This window comes from Pararge aegeria, chromosome 19 (assembly GCF_905163445.1).
Source record: "Pararge aegeria chromosome 19, ilParAegt1.1, whole genome shotgun sequence".
Lineage (NCBI taxonomy): Eukaryota > Metazoa > Arthropoda > Insecta > Lepidoptera > Nymphalidae > Pararge > Pararge aegeria.
This window is the reverse complement of record NC_053198.1, coordinates 9,365,269-9,379,417: the sequence shown is the minus strand read 5'-3', so window position 1 is coordinate 9,379,417 and position 14,149 is coordinate 9,365,269. Positions and strand designations below refer to the sequence as shown.

Here is a 14,149-nt window from a genome sequence, read left to right as displayed (position 1 = left end):
CGTAAGGTGACGGAAGGTGACGGCGGATCGGACTACAGTTGTCACCACCCCTTCTCTTCTTACGGGTTTCGTAAGAGGCTAAAACGGGAATATAAAAAAGATCAGTTAGCAGCGTCCTCTGTGCTACTACTGCAATAATAACCCGTCTGCCCAGCGTGATTATTATGGGAACCTTTAGTTTAGCAGAGAACTGTCATTGTCGAATGATGATAATTTTATATGGATTGCCAAAAAAATTGCATATTCCGTCAAAGTTATCTAACATGACCATAATGAAACTTATTTACAAAATAAGAAGTAAACTGCCAAGTCCCACTTGGCAATTTAAGAGTTGGCTGGAGTCCCAAGTTGGCATAGGTCTGTAACCTCCAAAAGCTTACAAATAACTTACTATTACTCATAAAAGTCTTTTTACATTGCCGAATTCAAAAGGAACAAGATAGATTTCTTTTCACGACAAAAAATCCACATTCTGAAATAAATGTTAAAGGTACAAACTAAAAAATTTTTTTTTTATTTCATCTTGCGATCAGCTTGAAGCAGGTAAAAGCAGATTTCCTACGTGTATTTTGTGAAATGTGAGACCGGCCATCCATCAATGGCTCTGCCTCCTATTTTACAATGTGCATGTGTTAGTAAAATCCCAAATGGAAATAATTAATTTTTTGTACAGGCGCGATGTTACGCTGTGGAAACAGCGCATATTTATGCGATAGTGGTAAACGCGGTTGATTTGCTGTCGTTTTTTGAAGATTTCCGAAACCTTTCACCTATGAACATGTATCTAATATGAAGTTGAAATGGGATCAATTGGAAATAAGCCCGAACAAAACAATAATTAAGTATTCAAATCAATTTAAAAATAACAGAGTTATGCTCGAAAGTAGATACATAAAAAGAAATAACAAAACAACGTACACAATTTATCGAATCATACCTTTTAGAAAGAAAAACTACCACCTATCTGTGGTAACTACATCGTTGGAAAGGCTTTGTTTTGTTACGATACAACATTTGTACACGAAAATGTAAAATGTTTGAAAAGGAAAGTATATGCGGTTAAATTCGAAGTTTCAAACAGGAGGGTTTAAGTCAAAAACGCTGTAAACCTCCGCAGGCATGCAATGCCATGCCGTGCCGGTCTGACCTTTGAATATTAATGTGAATCGCGAGATTTGGAATACATAACGAGGGTACTGTACAGTGTACGAGCTGATTTTAAGTAAATAAATACTTTGTAAGAGATTAAACTTGCTGAATATATTTGAAATAACTTTAATGACTTCCTGAGATGAGAGGAAATTTATTTTATAACGCGACCCAATAAAGTTTCGATCAATAATGCACGTACTAGATGTGTTGTCCTATACAAAATCTAAGAGAAAAAATGTCTGTCTTTTCTGTAAAGTATTGTATGTGTTTAAAAATATTGAATACACTCCTACACACATGACCTTCGTGGCGCTGTGGTCTTATAAGCAGAGGTCCCGGTTTCGACCCCGGCAGGGTCAACATGATTCAATAATTTCTGAATTCTCTCTAGTCGGTTAGGAGGTTTCTGATGGGTACCAACCTGCCGACAAATAAGCCGCTATGCTATTAAGCGTTCCGGTACAATGTCGCGTAGGAACCGATTAGAAGCACCTATGCGTTTAATGTAACTGCCGCTACCCTTTACCATCATCAGTCACCACCAGGTGGTAAAGTCAAGGGCTCACTCGTACTGCAACAGTGAAAGCGCCATTTTTATGTCAGGTCTTGACTCTTGTCGTGTGGTGACCGCAGTTCGATATACAATTGTCACCACCCCTCCTCTACTAAGGGAATTTAACAGAAAACGGGCAGCAGCGCTCTCTGTAATACTAGGTTCTATCATCTACTTCGCCGTATGCAATTTTTTTTTTTTTATATGTAAATATACTACGACAATACACACATCGCCGCCATCTAGCCCCAAAGTAAACGCAGCTTGTGGTATGGATACTAAGATAGCTGATTTTTATGAATTTAATACATATATACAGAGAATCATTCATGTTCATCACAAAAACACATTTTTCAAGTTGTGGGAATCGAACACACGGCCTTAGATGCAGAAAGCATGGTCGCTGCCTGCGCCTACCGGCTGTCAATTGCGGTGATTATGGGCAAATCGCACCGTTGGGAGAGGCCTTAATTCCAGCAGTATAGTGGACTGAAATAGGCTATTGATAGATTGTACTTCTACACATCTCACTGCATCTATGCTAAATGCAAAATAGTATGGGAGATTTTTTAAATAAAATACATTTTGTATTGGGCTAAAAATAGCGTGTGGTCATAATCTTGGCATTCAGCGAGATAGGGCGATGGTTTGCGGGGTGGAATGAGCGGTAAAATCAATAGACGCGCGCACACCCCCGCGGTTGCCTCCCTTACTCGTGCCTCATACAAGTTCAACTTATTTCTCGTTCAAGATAGTTCGTTATGCGCCAACTTAACTAGTTCCTTAACTACATAACTGTTGTAGGTATGGCACGGTCTAGACCTTCCATGCTTCCAAGCATTATTTATGTGGAGCGTTTGTTTAATATGTCATTGGTAATTTTGGCACGTATCCAACAACGAAATTTATTTATTTTTTAACATCAGGGCTATATAAAAAAACACATCCCTATCCCTATTCCTACTAATATTATAAATGTCAATGTAAGTTTGTTTGTTACGCTTTCACGCAAAAACTACTTAACCGATCCTCATGAAACTTTGTACACATATTCTCGAAAGTGTTAGAAGTAATATAGGATACATTTTATCCCGACATTAAGCTCTGTTCCTTTGGGAGAGGGGATGAGTGATTGACGATTTAACACTATAACTCCGACCAATTATAACTAGAGGTTATAACATTTGTGTTTAATTTTGCCCAAACTGTGGTTGGAGATAGATAACAGAACTCCTCAGCAGCAAACCCCTCATTTAAGGCTTAGCGATACTAAATACTTTAATTTTTTTTAAATCTTCAACTAATGCCACATCAAAAAACAAAATCAAACGCAGACGAAGTCGCGGGCAACAGCTAGTAAAATATAATACATATTCAAAAGATAATTATTCAAGGAAAACACTGCAATCGAATCGGCCCACTTTGGACCCTCTCAGGATGAGAAGGGTTAATGCCGCAGTCTACAACGCTGGATATAGATAACTCTCAGGCATGCAGGTTTCCTCACGATGTGTTCCTTCACCGTTGAAGAATTTATTTTGCTTAGAATCAAATAACTTCGAAAAGTTAGAGGTGCGTGCCGGAGATCGAACTCAGTCCCCCTAGAGGGAAGCTAAAGTCTTACCGACTAGGCTATTACGGTTTGTATGCATAAGTATAAAACGACCTTTAAATATCTACTACTTAGATAAGCGGTCCTACAAAATGCCCTTAGGCCAGAAGTCTGAAGCAATAACGTCCTTGCACCCGGCTGGAACGTTATGAACGTAACAGCTAGTGTATGTTTTCCCGTTAACCATCAGTTTATTGAGGGTCAACTGCACTTCTACATTACGAGCACCTTCTTAAGTTGTACCCAGCCTATCTTACACACTCACGACGTTTAGAGGTTCTCGATTCTCTTGAGGGGATTAATATTACTGAACGATCACGACCCCGAGTTCCCTACACTCGGGACTATTATATGAACGGATTTGGGGGCGATCACCGCCACCCCTAAGTCTTTGTCTCCGAGGAGGATTTACTCGTTCTCGGTCCCGCTCAACGGCATCTTTCTTAAATTCACGGTGCTGACCGTTGCGCCAAGGAAGTCGCCAAAATTCTTAGATGGAGAACGTTGAAAATTTAAAGGCATGAACTGTTTTTTTTTGTTCGACATGGTCCCTAATCAAGTTTTCATAGACCACTATGGGTCGTAATACAATACTTTGTTTGGGAATAAACCATAAATTCACCCAACGGACAAGACAACATTAAAACCATAAAAGTATTAATGTAGTTTTCTGACTCACAACGAACTGGATAACTGAACATCATTCATCATCATCAACGGCCTATTAACATCAAACTGCTGGGCCAAGTAATTGTCTTAAATAGAGAAGAGGATTTTCCTCTTCTCCTTTATGATTACTACTACGGTTTCCAATGCGGGTTGGCGGAATAAATTATATTTTAACAACATTAAGTGGTAGAGTTAGTAGTATTAAGACGGACTGACTTTGTAACTGATACTCCAGTATTTCTTGTTATTAAAAGTTTGCAAGGATTATGAAAAGTTTCGCAGTACTTGTTTGTCCATTTACTTAGTTAGTTTTGTTAACAAGTTACAAAAGATAGCGTCCGCGTTTTAATAATTTCAATAACTTACGTTTAGCACAATATCTGGCGCAACAATGTTTACATACACGTAAAGATGAAAACGTAATGATTATGAGTATGACTAAAATAGTAAGTTACCTACATACGTTTAAGCTTCGGATACCAGTAGGATTTATTATTCGTCCACTTCCCAGCAGGAGTCAAAAATCATATCCCCTGACAGCAGTGGCGTGCAAAGAGTTTTTGACCAGGCTATGCATATAGAAGGAAGATGCCATAAAATGGAGCAATCCTTCGCATTTATGAGTTATAAACAAATTTGAGGGTAGGCAGAGCTTTTATGCATTTATGAAGTGCACGCCACTGCCTGACAGGGGATATAATTAACGTGGCCACCTGCTAAATCACGGGAACGTGGAATAGGAGAAGTTTACCCCCGTTTATTATTAGGTACACATTTATTATTTGGATATTATTTCCACTTCTGCGCCAGTGCTCTGAAAGTTGATAAAGCTGTGGGAGAAGTTAAATTTTTGTTTTTTTCCCCCACCGAGATAATTGCCTCCTGCCCATGCTAGCCGTGCTGATGCAGTTCTCAGTTCTGTTGATAAGAGGTAGCACCATCCTCGTAACGCACGTAACTTGAGAATTTATAACTTCTGAGCTTTCTCTGTCGGGAGGAAGGCTTCGGCAGTGGCCAGTAAAGAAGATATAGCGTTTTTGTTCTGCCACGCAGAAAACGATTAGGGTTTGGTATAGGTTGAGGTTTAAGGATGCCATTAAAAGTCCGCTAATGCTTATCTAAACCTCTCTCTCATATTATTGAAGGACCAATCAGGCCACCTCAACAGGCTGATGAGGTGATTACAGTCGGTCGTGAACTCGAATGGTAACAATTAAAAGTGAAAAACCATCGACTATAAACTTAGCAGCATTGATCACGCCTTAAGCGCTGCTCTGGCCCTGTGTCCATCAACCTGAGGCGTAGGTGTTAAGCCTCATCTGCCTGTTATTAAATTAGCAACCTAACCCACAGCAATCACCAAACCCTACTACGATTAAATTCGATCCAACGACCAAGTGTAAATTAAATTAAGGTCGAGTGCGCCCGTCTTGAGAATCTCGTCCGGTTTTATCCTTTTTATGGGTTAATCTTAATAATGATGATCTGTAGGTAATAGTATATGATGTATGGTAGGGGGTAGTAGTGTAATCTTTTAACACATACTCGTAATATGCTTGTCACAGGATACCGTAGATGATGGTGTCATCCTCAATCCAACCATAGGTCAATCAAGTTTGAAGAAGACATGTTGTGTCCATTAAAAAAAAATATATCACTCGTTTAAGTCCCCTGACCAGGGATAAAATTCGCGTCTCCACCTGCCAAAGCAACAGGGAATAGGAGAAATTTACCCCCGTTTATTATTACACGTATAATATTTTGTTATTATTTCCACTTGTGCTCACGAGTGCTTATATACATAATATACTGAGAGATGAGCTGTGGGAGAAGATACATTTCATCATTTCTCCGAGTTCCGAGTTCACACGACTTACGCGAGTGCTAGGTGGAATCGCGCCAAATTGCACACAATCTCCGAAATCACCTTCAATGTAAGTATATGTCGCTTGTTATGTTACTTGCGTGTCTTTCACAAAATGGCGTATGACATGGTGTTCCGGACTCGACTACATTCCAACTGCTTATAGTAGTTAGCCCGTATTCCTCTGCGATGTCCAAGGTAATTAATGCATCATGAATAGCGTATAACTATCCACTGCTGGACTATAACCCTCTCACGAGTAGAGTATTTGCCCACAATCACCCCGATGGGTAGATAGGTGATCGTGGAAAGTAGAAGTAGCTGCTTCCCATTTTCCGTTATATTCCGGAATAGAGGGGTGACAACTGTATCCTGTTCTGCCATCAATTAATGCATCAGCGACCACATTTGTGTTTGAACATACAACTACCGGGTAACGATCAAGGTGATGCCTTGATGTTCATTAGTTTAAAAGAAGTCAACTTTGATCATAGGTAAGGAAAATGTACGCCGATTTAACTAAGTATTTTACAGAATAGCTATTAGGTTAATCCAAAAAATATTTAATGTACATGTTGGCAATGTAGGGTGCACCTGCGTGTTTGACCGTAATCTTGAACTGAGGCAGGCCCAGTACATTTCTTGGAGGTTAGCTTGACAGGCAAGGGTTAAATGTTTCATTACTCGATTTGATTTGACGACCTTGAGTTAGTTAGATTTTTTTATAATTGGAATTTATAATTATTGGTTTCGACTAGCACTAACATGGCTAGTTACCACCCAACCGTCAACCGCCAAACACGTGCCGCAAAGCTATATAGCTGATACGATGCCGTTCAGAAACGGATTAGGGTTTAGAATAACTCCCATACCCCTAAAAGGTTAGCCCGTTCGACTCGATTGCAGTCAAGGGCCAAGTTGTAGTGGAATAAAAAAAAACTCTCGCTTTCGAGGACTTCTTTTCCATATTGCATTATACACAAAACATGGACTAAAAGCAAAAGCAAATGGCGCAATTGGGCAGGGCAGCTTCACGAGTTTAACATCTCAAAGCTTTGTATTCAGAGTGTAGGAACTAAGTACATATTTCTCTTGAAACAATTAATGATACTATTCCTAAAAACCAACCTCAGTGTGCATTTTCAATTTATAACATCAGGACTTTAATTATTAATTTATTATTCGGTTCAGGATCTACATTCTCAACCAAATATCCAAGACTCAGGTCTATATATAATTTATAATAGTCTACGACCTAGAAATCTGTGGCGTTTCTATGTCGCAGATTTCTCACGACGAGACAGACTGACGAGCAGGCAGCAAATTAAAAATCCTTCTCTTTTGTATATGGAGCCCTAGTTTTAAGAACTATTGCTCCTTTTAGAAATCTATAGAAAATATAAAATGGTCTGCTAAAATAAATAATGCTCAAGATTTACCTAACCGGTAACATCTGATCTCTGCCTCACAATTCATTTAAGACAGCAATCTGCATACAGCAAAAACGTTAATGTTTGCGTGGGAAAAAAAAATAAGGTTCTTATTCCGTTACTTTTTCTGCCTTGTTTGCAGATGATTCATCTAACACCTTTAACATTAATTTAACATTTTAGTCTACCAGATTTGTGAAACTTCGAAGGCAACATTTCGAATCTTAAATATATTCGATAAAATTTCGGGATGGACAAAGCTAAAGACTCCAATAGCCCTGTTGAAAGTTACAAGAGTTCGTAGCTTTTAAGATAATCTTGTTCAAAGATTTTCGGGTTCTCTACAGTTTTCATGAAGCTTCAAAGAAAATAAGGATAAGTAATTAATCAGATTATTTTTTTTATACTTAAATTGCTGCACCAACCCGTTCCTTCGTTTTTTTTTTTTTTCCTAACGTCAAAGGTTGTCTGGAAGAGATCGCTTTAGTGATAAGACCGCCTTTGCACGCTCTATTTTATTTTTATTATTTTAAGTTTCTTCTATTTGTGTTTAATTTATATAAAATGTGTGTGTGCAATAAAGACTTAAAACAAACAAACAGAGAAGATCAGATATTAATCATAAGAATTATTAGAGAAAGAGAGTACAGAAAAATAGGTTTAGAAGAAAATGTTTAGATTTGATTTCTTACAAATAACACATCGGCACAAGTAGTTTATATATCGAATAAATACTAGAAGAAATGGACGACAAAATTATTATTTTTCGAGACTCGAGGGGGTCAGACGAGGATACTTGACCCGTGCTAGTTGCTCGTACTTTGACCGCTTGTGCCATAAAAAGTGGAAAATAGATCACGCGTGACGACAAGCACTTAACGCCTGCACTACAGAGGATTGTGCCACTTAGTAACACGACACGATCATATTCTATAGCATATTATATCATCGATATAGAGATCGAGCCTTATTTTTATGCTGGATAGACTAAATATTCAGACCTTATTAATTTACATTACTACACTCTATTTTAGATACACTATTGAGAGATATACAGGATGTTTGGTGCATCGTGTGCCAAATCGAATCTGATGATTGGAGGGGTCTTTGGCTATCTCTTCAGCCCTCGTAAAAAAATCTTGCTCAAACGGTTTTTTTTATACTGATTTTAAATTGTTTTTTTAAAAATTGTAAAAATTCTACATTTAAATTTTAATAAAAAATAAAGTTGTTAAGTATTAATTAATTTTCTTTTTAATCTTTAATTTGTAACGTTTTACGCTTCTTTTGAAACTAGAATTACACGCCAGCAACATCTAGTTTTTGTTTTACAGCCCCGCAAAGTTTTTTTTACGTAAAAAAATAAGCTTGAACGTCAACTTTCGGTTTTAATAAAAAAAAAACTAAAAGTGATCATGTTCTTCCAATTTTTTTAAAACATCTCTGGACTGTCCCCTTTCTAATGGTGTGCAATATGCCATGAAAAGTAATTAGTAACATCACTAATTTTCAAATTTTCTAAACTTGGTCGCAGATTTTTGGTTGTTGCAGGTCTTGAGGGTGGCGACTTTGACAGACGAATGCACTTTTGTCGGTTTTTGTTACACACAGATGTGGATAATCCTGATTTTTTAAAAAGAATACTGTGGACTGACGAATCCAAATTTACCAGAGAAGGGATTCTTAACTTGCACAATTTACACCATTGGGCACCGAAACGGCAAAACCCACATGCCAAAAGACAGCAATCTTTTCAAAGACGGTTTAGTGTGAACGTTTGGGCAGGAGTGATTGGGAATCAGGTAATTGGACCGCACTACCTGCCTGATAACTTAAATGGCGATAATTATTTAGAGTTCCTGCAAAATGATCTGCCGGAATTATTGGCCGAGGTGCCCGTGTTTAATGAAGATGTGCCCATAGTATTTCAAAATGACGGCTGTCCCGCGCATTGGCGTTTAACTGTGAGGGAATACCTCGATAATGTGTTCCCCAATTCGTGGATTGGGCGCGATGGGCCTATTGCATGGCCTCCACGTTCCCCAGACTTAACTCCGTTAGATTTTTATGTCTGGGGACGTGCCAAAGAGCTAGTATACGCCACAGAAGTCCCAACGAGGGAGGTACTAATACAACGCATAGAAGCGGCCTTCGGTACAATTAAGAACGAAATACGGCTTCGGACTACAACTGTAACAATACGTCAAAGATGTCGGGCCTGCATTCGAAACAGGGGTGAACAATTTGAGCAGAATTTGTAAAAATTATGAAATAAATGTTTCAAATGCAATGTATTATTTTTATTTCAAGTAAAACCTACGAAATTTAAAAATTTTACCTGCTTGTGAGTTTTATTTACGCAAAAACTTGTTTTTCTTTCATCTGTTGAATATTAGAAAATTGTGACTAAGTTTAGAAAATTTGAAAATTAGTGATGTTACTAATTACTTTTCATGGCATATTGCACACCATTAGAAAGGGGACAGTCCAGAGATGTTTTAAAAAAATTGGAAGAACATGATCACTTTTAGTTTTTTTTTTATTAAAACCGAAAGTTGACGTTCAAGCTTATTTTTTTACGTAAAAAAAACTTTGCGGGGCTGTAAAACAAAAACTAGATGTTGCTGGCGTGTAATTCTAGTTTCAAAAGAAGCGTAAAACGTTACAAATTAAAGATTAAAAAGAAAATTAATTAATACTTAACAACTTTATTTTTTATTAAAATTTAAATGTAGAATTTTTACAATTTTTAAAAAAACAATTTAAAATCAGTATAAAAAAAACCGTTTGAGCAAGATTTTTTTACGAGGGCTGAAGAGATAGCCAAAGACCCCTCCAATCATCAGATTCGATTTGGCACACGATGCACCAAACATCCGGTATATTGCTATCTATAACTTTGATACGATTTTGTTGGTCAAAAGATCAATTTTGAAAAGATCAAGCAGGAGCCTGCAAAGACCATGATTATACATCAGCAGCAACAACCTAGCCCACAAACCACATGCTTTCTATATCTCCGTGTGGTAAATGAATGCGGTGATTAAACAGACTGCTAAACTGCATGAATCATAATAATTCATATTTGAGATTGCCAAATAATCATAGAATATATTTAATCATGAACCACAGTGTTAATTTTATTGGTTTATATGTACCTACACCTACACAGTGACGTTTTCATTATCATAATCTGCAGCCTTTTGAATCTGTCCAATGTAGTCTTTGAATTTTTTTTATTTCCGCTTCAAGTCCTTGACTGTAATATCACATAAGTGACGATGCAGTCAAAGATGGTGGTGGGCTAACCTGTTTAAGGTGTTTTCTAGACAATATGTACCCAAACACATAAATCTAACTTTCAGCTTAAGTAAAGATTTACATAAAACAAATCCATGGTGCTACAAACTTAAGTTATGTTTATAGCATGTTTAATATAGACCTAAGCGATATAAAACACACCAAAGTAACACCAACACTGGTGTTGGTTTAATTTATTCAGTGTCTAGAATGAACGGCTGAAGGACTAAGACCAAATTGCAAAGCAAAGCCAGCAAAAGGAAAGCTACCAGCTACCTATAATTAACTATAGCTAAATCCTTAGCTAGTTTGTGGTAGCTATTATGGTTACCAGAAAAAATAAGTTATTGACATGGAACTTAAAGTAAAGTATGACCTAGGCTTAAAATAACACACCCATTTTCAATTAAATCTTAAAAGATTACACAATGCATTCAACCATATTGAGAACACCCATAGTAATTTAAAGTTTGAACTTGTCTGATGTACTATAAGAAGTTTTTAATCCTGTTAACATATAGATATCCGGTACTTACCTATAAAGATTAGAAGGGGGGAGCTCAGGGAAAAGAAAGAGATTCCCCGCCACACATTAATTGAGTATGGGATATCTATAGTGATTCATTGAGTTCCACTAAGACTGTGCCTAATTGCCAGCAAATGTGACATAATTATGTGTTCTTCTATACCTTGAATGCTAGTCTTGCAGAAAAGTTCCCGAGTCTGTTAGTCTTATATTAGTCTCATAAAGTTGTGGGCTATATATATTTTTGTACGAACTACTAACTATTCTGAGAAATTGTGCTGTGAGATTTTGAAAGTAACAACATGCCTAAAACAATAGAAATCTCAATAGTTAGAGCATATGCAGATTTATTTTGTTCTAGACAGTTCTAGTTATGAGACAAACTTAGGCCAAGACCAAGATAAACTCTTATTTATTTAACAATTTTTTTTAACAATATAGCTTTAGTTTTAAACTGAACAATTCAAAGTTGACCTGATCAGTTTAAAAAATTATAACAGTTCAAAGATTTTTAAAGATGTTCTTGTGAAAGTTCACTATTAAATATTTAATAGTGAAGTTTCACATAAATTAAATATTTTCAGTGTGTAACATAGTTGTAAAGTACAAGTTGAACATAAAATATATGTGGTAGAATAAACTGATTACAGGCAAAGAAATTAGTATTTCTTGAAAAAAAAATTTTTTTTTTTTAATAATTTGAGGTATTTAAGCTTTCTGAAAACTTAAATGAAATGAATTTTCTGTCACCTAACCATTTAACTACCTAAACACCTAAATATTTAAGAACCCATATCACTGTATTATCTCTTAAAATACACACACACACATTTCAATTTGTACTGAAAATATTACATAATAATGAATAAATTATTATATTATAGTTTGTATAAATTGCCTGTTAGTTTTATTTAAAGTTTATATTAGCGATTATCATGATTATGGGAAGTCTTCATCTAACAGTGAAACAAATTTCAAGGCATATTTAAAGTGGATATTATTCTATTCTTACTGAAATTTATTAAGAGCCCTTGGTATTGTCAAATTAGGGAATTAGAATAATGATGACAAATAATGCAGAGTGAGAGACATTATCAATCAATCAATCGGTGTATTTTAATAAAAAGTAACAAAGTTCTTCATAACCTGCTTCCGGAGAAAAAGCGTTTTTGCCAAACCTCGCATATACAGTAGGTATGTCGTAATGAAAAAATAAAGGATAACCTAGTGCTATGACAGGCGCTGTCGCTTAGTCAGCATATGATGTCATTATTAAAAGGGCCGGTAAAAAAAAAACATATGTCTTAATCTTAAAATCGAAACAAAAAAAACAGAAGACAATAGAATGAGGTCAATTCAATCATCACTTTATTGATTCCACATAATAAAGTAATAACAAAGGGAAAATTTAAAACTTACTTGTAATTATATTGTAGGCGGTTTATATAGTGAAAATCCTCTCGAAGTCACTTAGCAGGTAGCACACACACTAAGCACCAAAATATAGCACTACGCTGCAGTGAAAGGCTTTCTCTTCTTTGCCACAAACCCTCGGTATATCGACTCGTTGAGGTTGGCCTACGAAATGCGCAATGTTTTGACTATGCGCATTGAATTTTTCTGTGATTGTCATGCGCGTGTGTTTCATTAACAAGAGTCTTTGCGTGTATCAACTTTTAAATATAAATTTTATTAAAATCGAACGCTTTTGTTTGAAAAAAGATATTTTATCCACTGAATTTCTGAGTAATTACAGTAATCAGCAAATAAGTATTGGGTACTTATTTAAATAAACTGTCAATGTCACACACAGATGAAAAAAATGTTATGACTACACGAGCGTAGCTTGATTATTATTTAACTCGCTTAAATTGTATATTTATACAAAATAGACGGTTTAATTATTGCAATATGTATAAAATAACTCTGATTTATATTTATTTCAGGTTTTGACCACGAGCCAAGCTAAAGTTTTCAGTTTTGGTAGTAGTGACATCTCTTGATCAGTAGTCAAATTAGTGACTACTAACTCAAACATATTTTTGAATTCTACTTGATCACTCATCATTGCATTCTAGTTTATTTTTATTTTAGTGTAAATTCTAACAAAATCCGAAGATTTAGACGGTTTTAACTTGAACTCTCATTACATTATGTTTCGTACTAGGTAAGTAGTAAATAAAGTTCTGTATGATTGGTTAGGTTTATTGTGTTGCGTTTGAATACTATTAAAACAGACATAAAAAAAAAACCCGCTATCTAGAGTGTCATAAAAAACAAAATATATACTACTCAATAACAGATGGCGTTAAAAGTATTCATTAAATGTAAAATAGATGGCGTGATAAATAATAATTATATTTAGAATGTAAATAAGTCCTAATTAAGTAAGTTACTTAGATAAAGCAAAAATAATTGTTCTACGTTATTTATGCTAAATATTATTTTTAAAGATTAAATAAATGCTCACACAAGTATCTAAATTTCTAACAGCTTTGCGAAATAAAATTTCAACTCTACGGCTTTAACCACTGTGAAGTAGAAGGATATCGATGAATGTACTTCAATGAAAAATAATTAGGTAACTATAACCACCATAAGCGGTTAGCCTAGTAGGTAATAGCCTTAGGCATTAGGCCATAGAATTAAGAACATACAGAATCCTCATTCAGCCATTATTACATGCAGTGCATTGTGTCCATAAACAGTGGAAACGTCCCAACCTTACCTGGGATGCTTTTTCGGTTGTTAAGAAGAATGTGGGACTGTGCATTGGTAGAGTTATAAGTTTATTATAACCAAGCAAGAATTTCTGAATTTCACTGCTCTGGTCTGGTGGTCAGTTGTCGGCTGTCGCTATTTTTTGCCGCGCTTTTATTTGATTTGGCGATCTGGTACGATACCGCGTAGAAATCGATTAGGGGTATGAGTTTACTGTAACTGCCATATCCTACAAGTCAGCCCGTAAACATTTTATACTGCATCATCATCTTTGTCAGGTCATATCAACTTTTCAGAAATTATCTATAAAATTCTCCCTTCT

General features: G+C 36.0%; 1 protein-coding gene across 4 annotated transcripts in view; it reads right to left on the bottom strand.

The window, feature by feature from the left end:
- Positions 1-12,893, bottom strand: part of LOC120632122 (synaptosomal-associated protein 25) — a 36,888-nt gene extending 23,995 nt beyond the window's left edge. Inside the window, exon 1 of one of the 4 annotated variants that reach the window (XM_039901922.1) lies at positions 12,526-12,893. The gene's annotated coding sequence lies outside the window, so the exon portion shown is untranslated. The remainder of the gene's footprint in view (positions 1-12,525) is intronic. The other 3 variants (XM_039901921.1, XM_039901924.1, XM_039901923.1) reach the window with 3 other exon arrangements.
- Between the last annotated feature and the right edge of the window lie 1,256 nt (positions 12,894-14,149).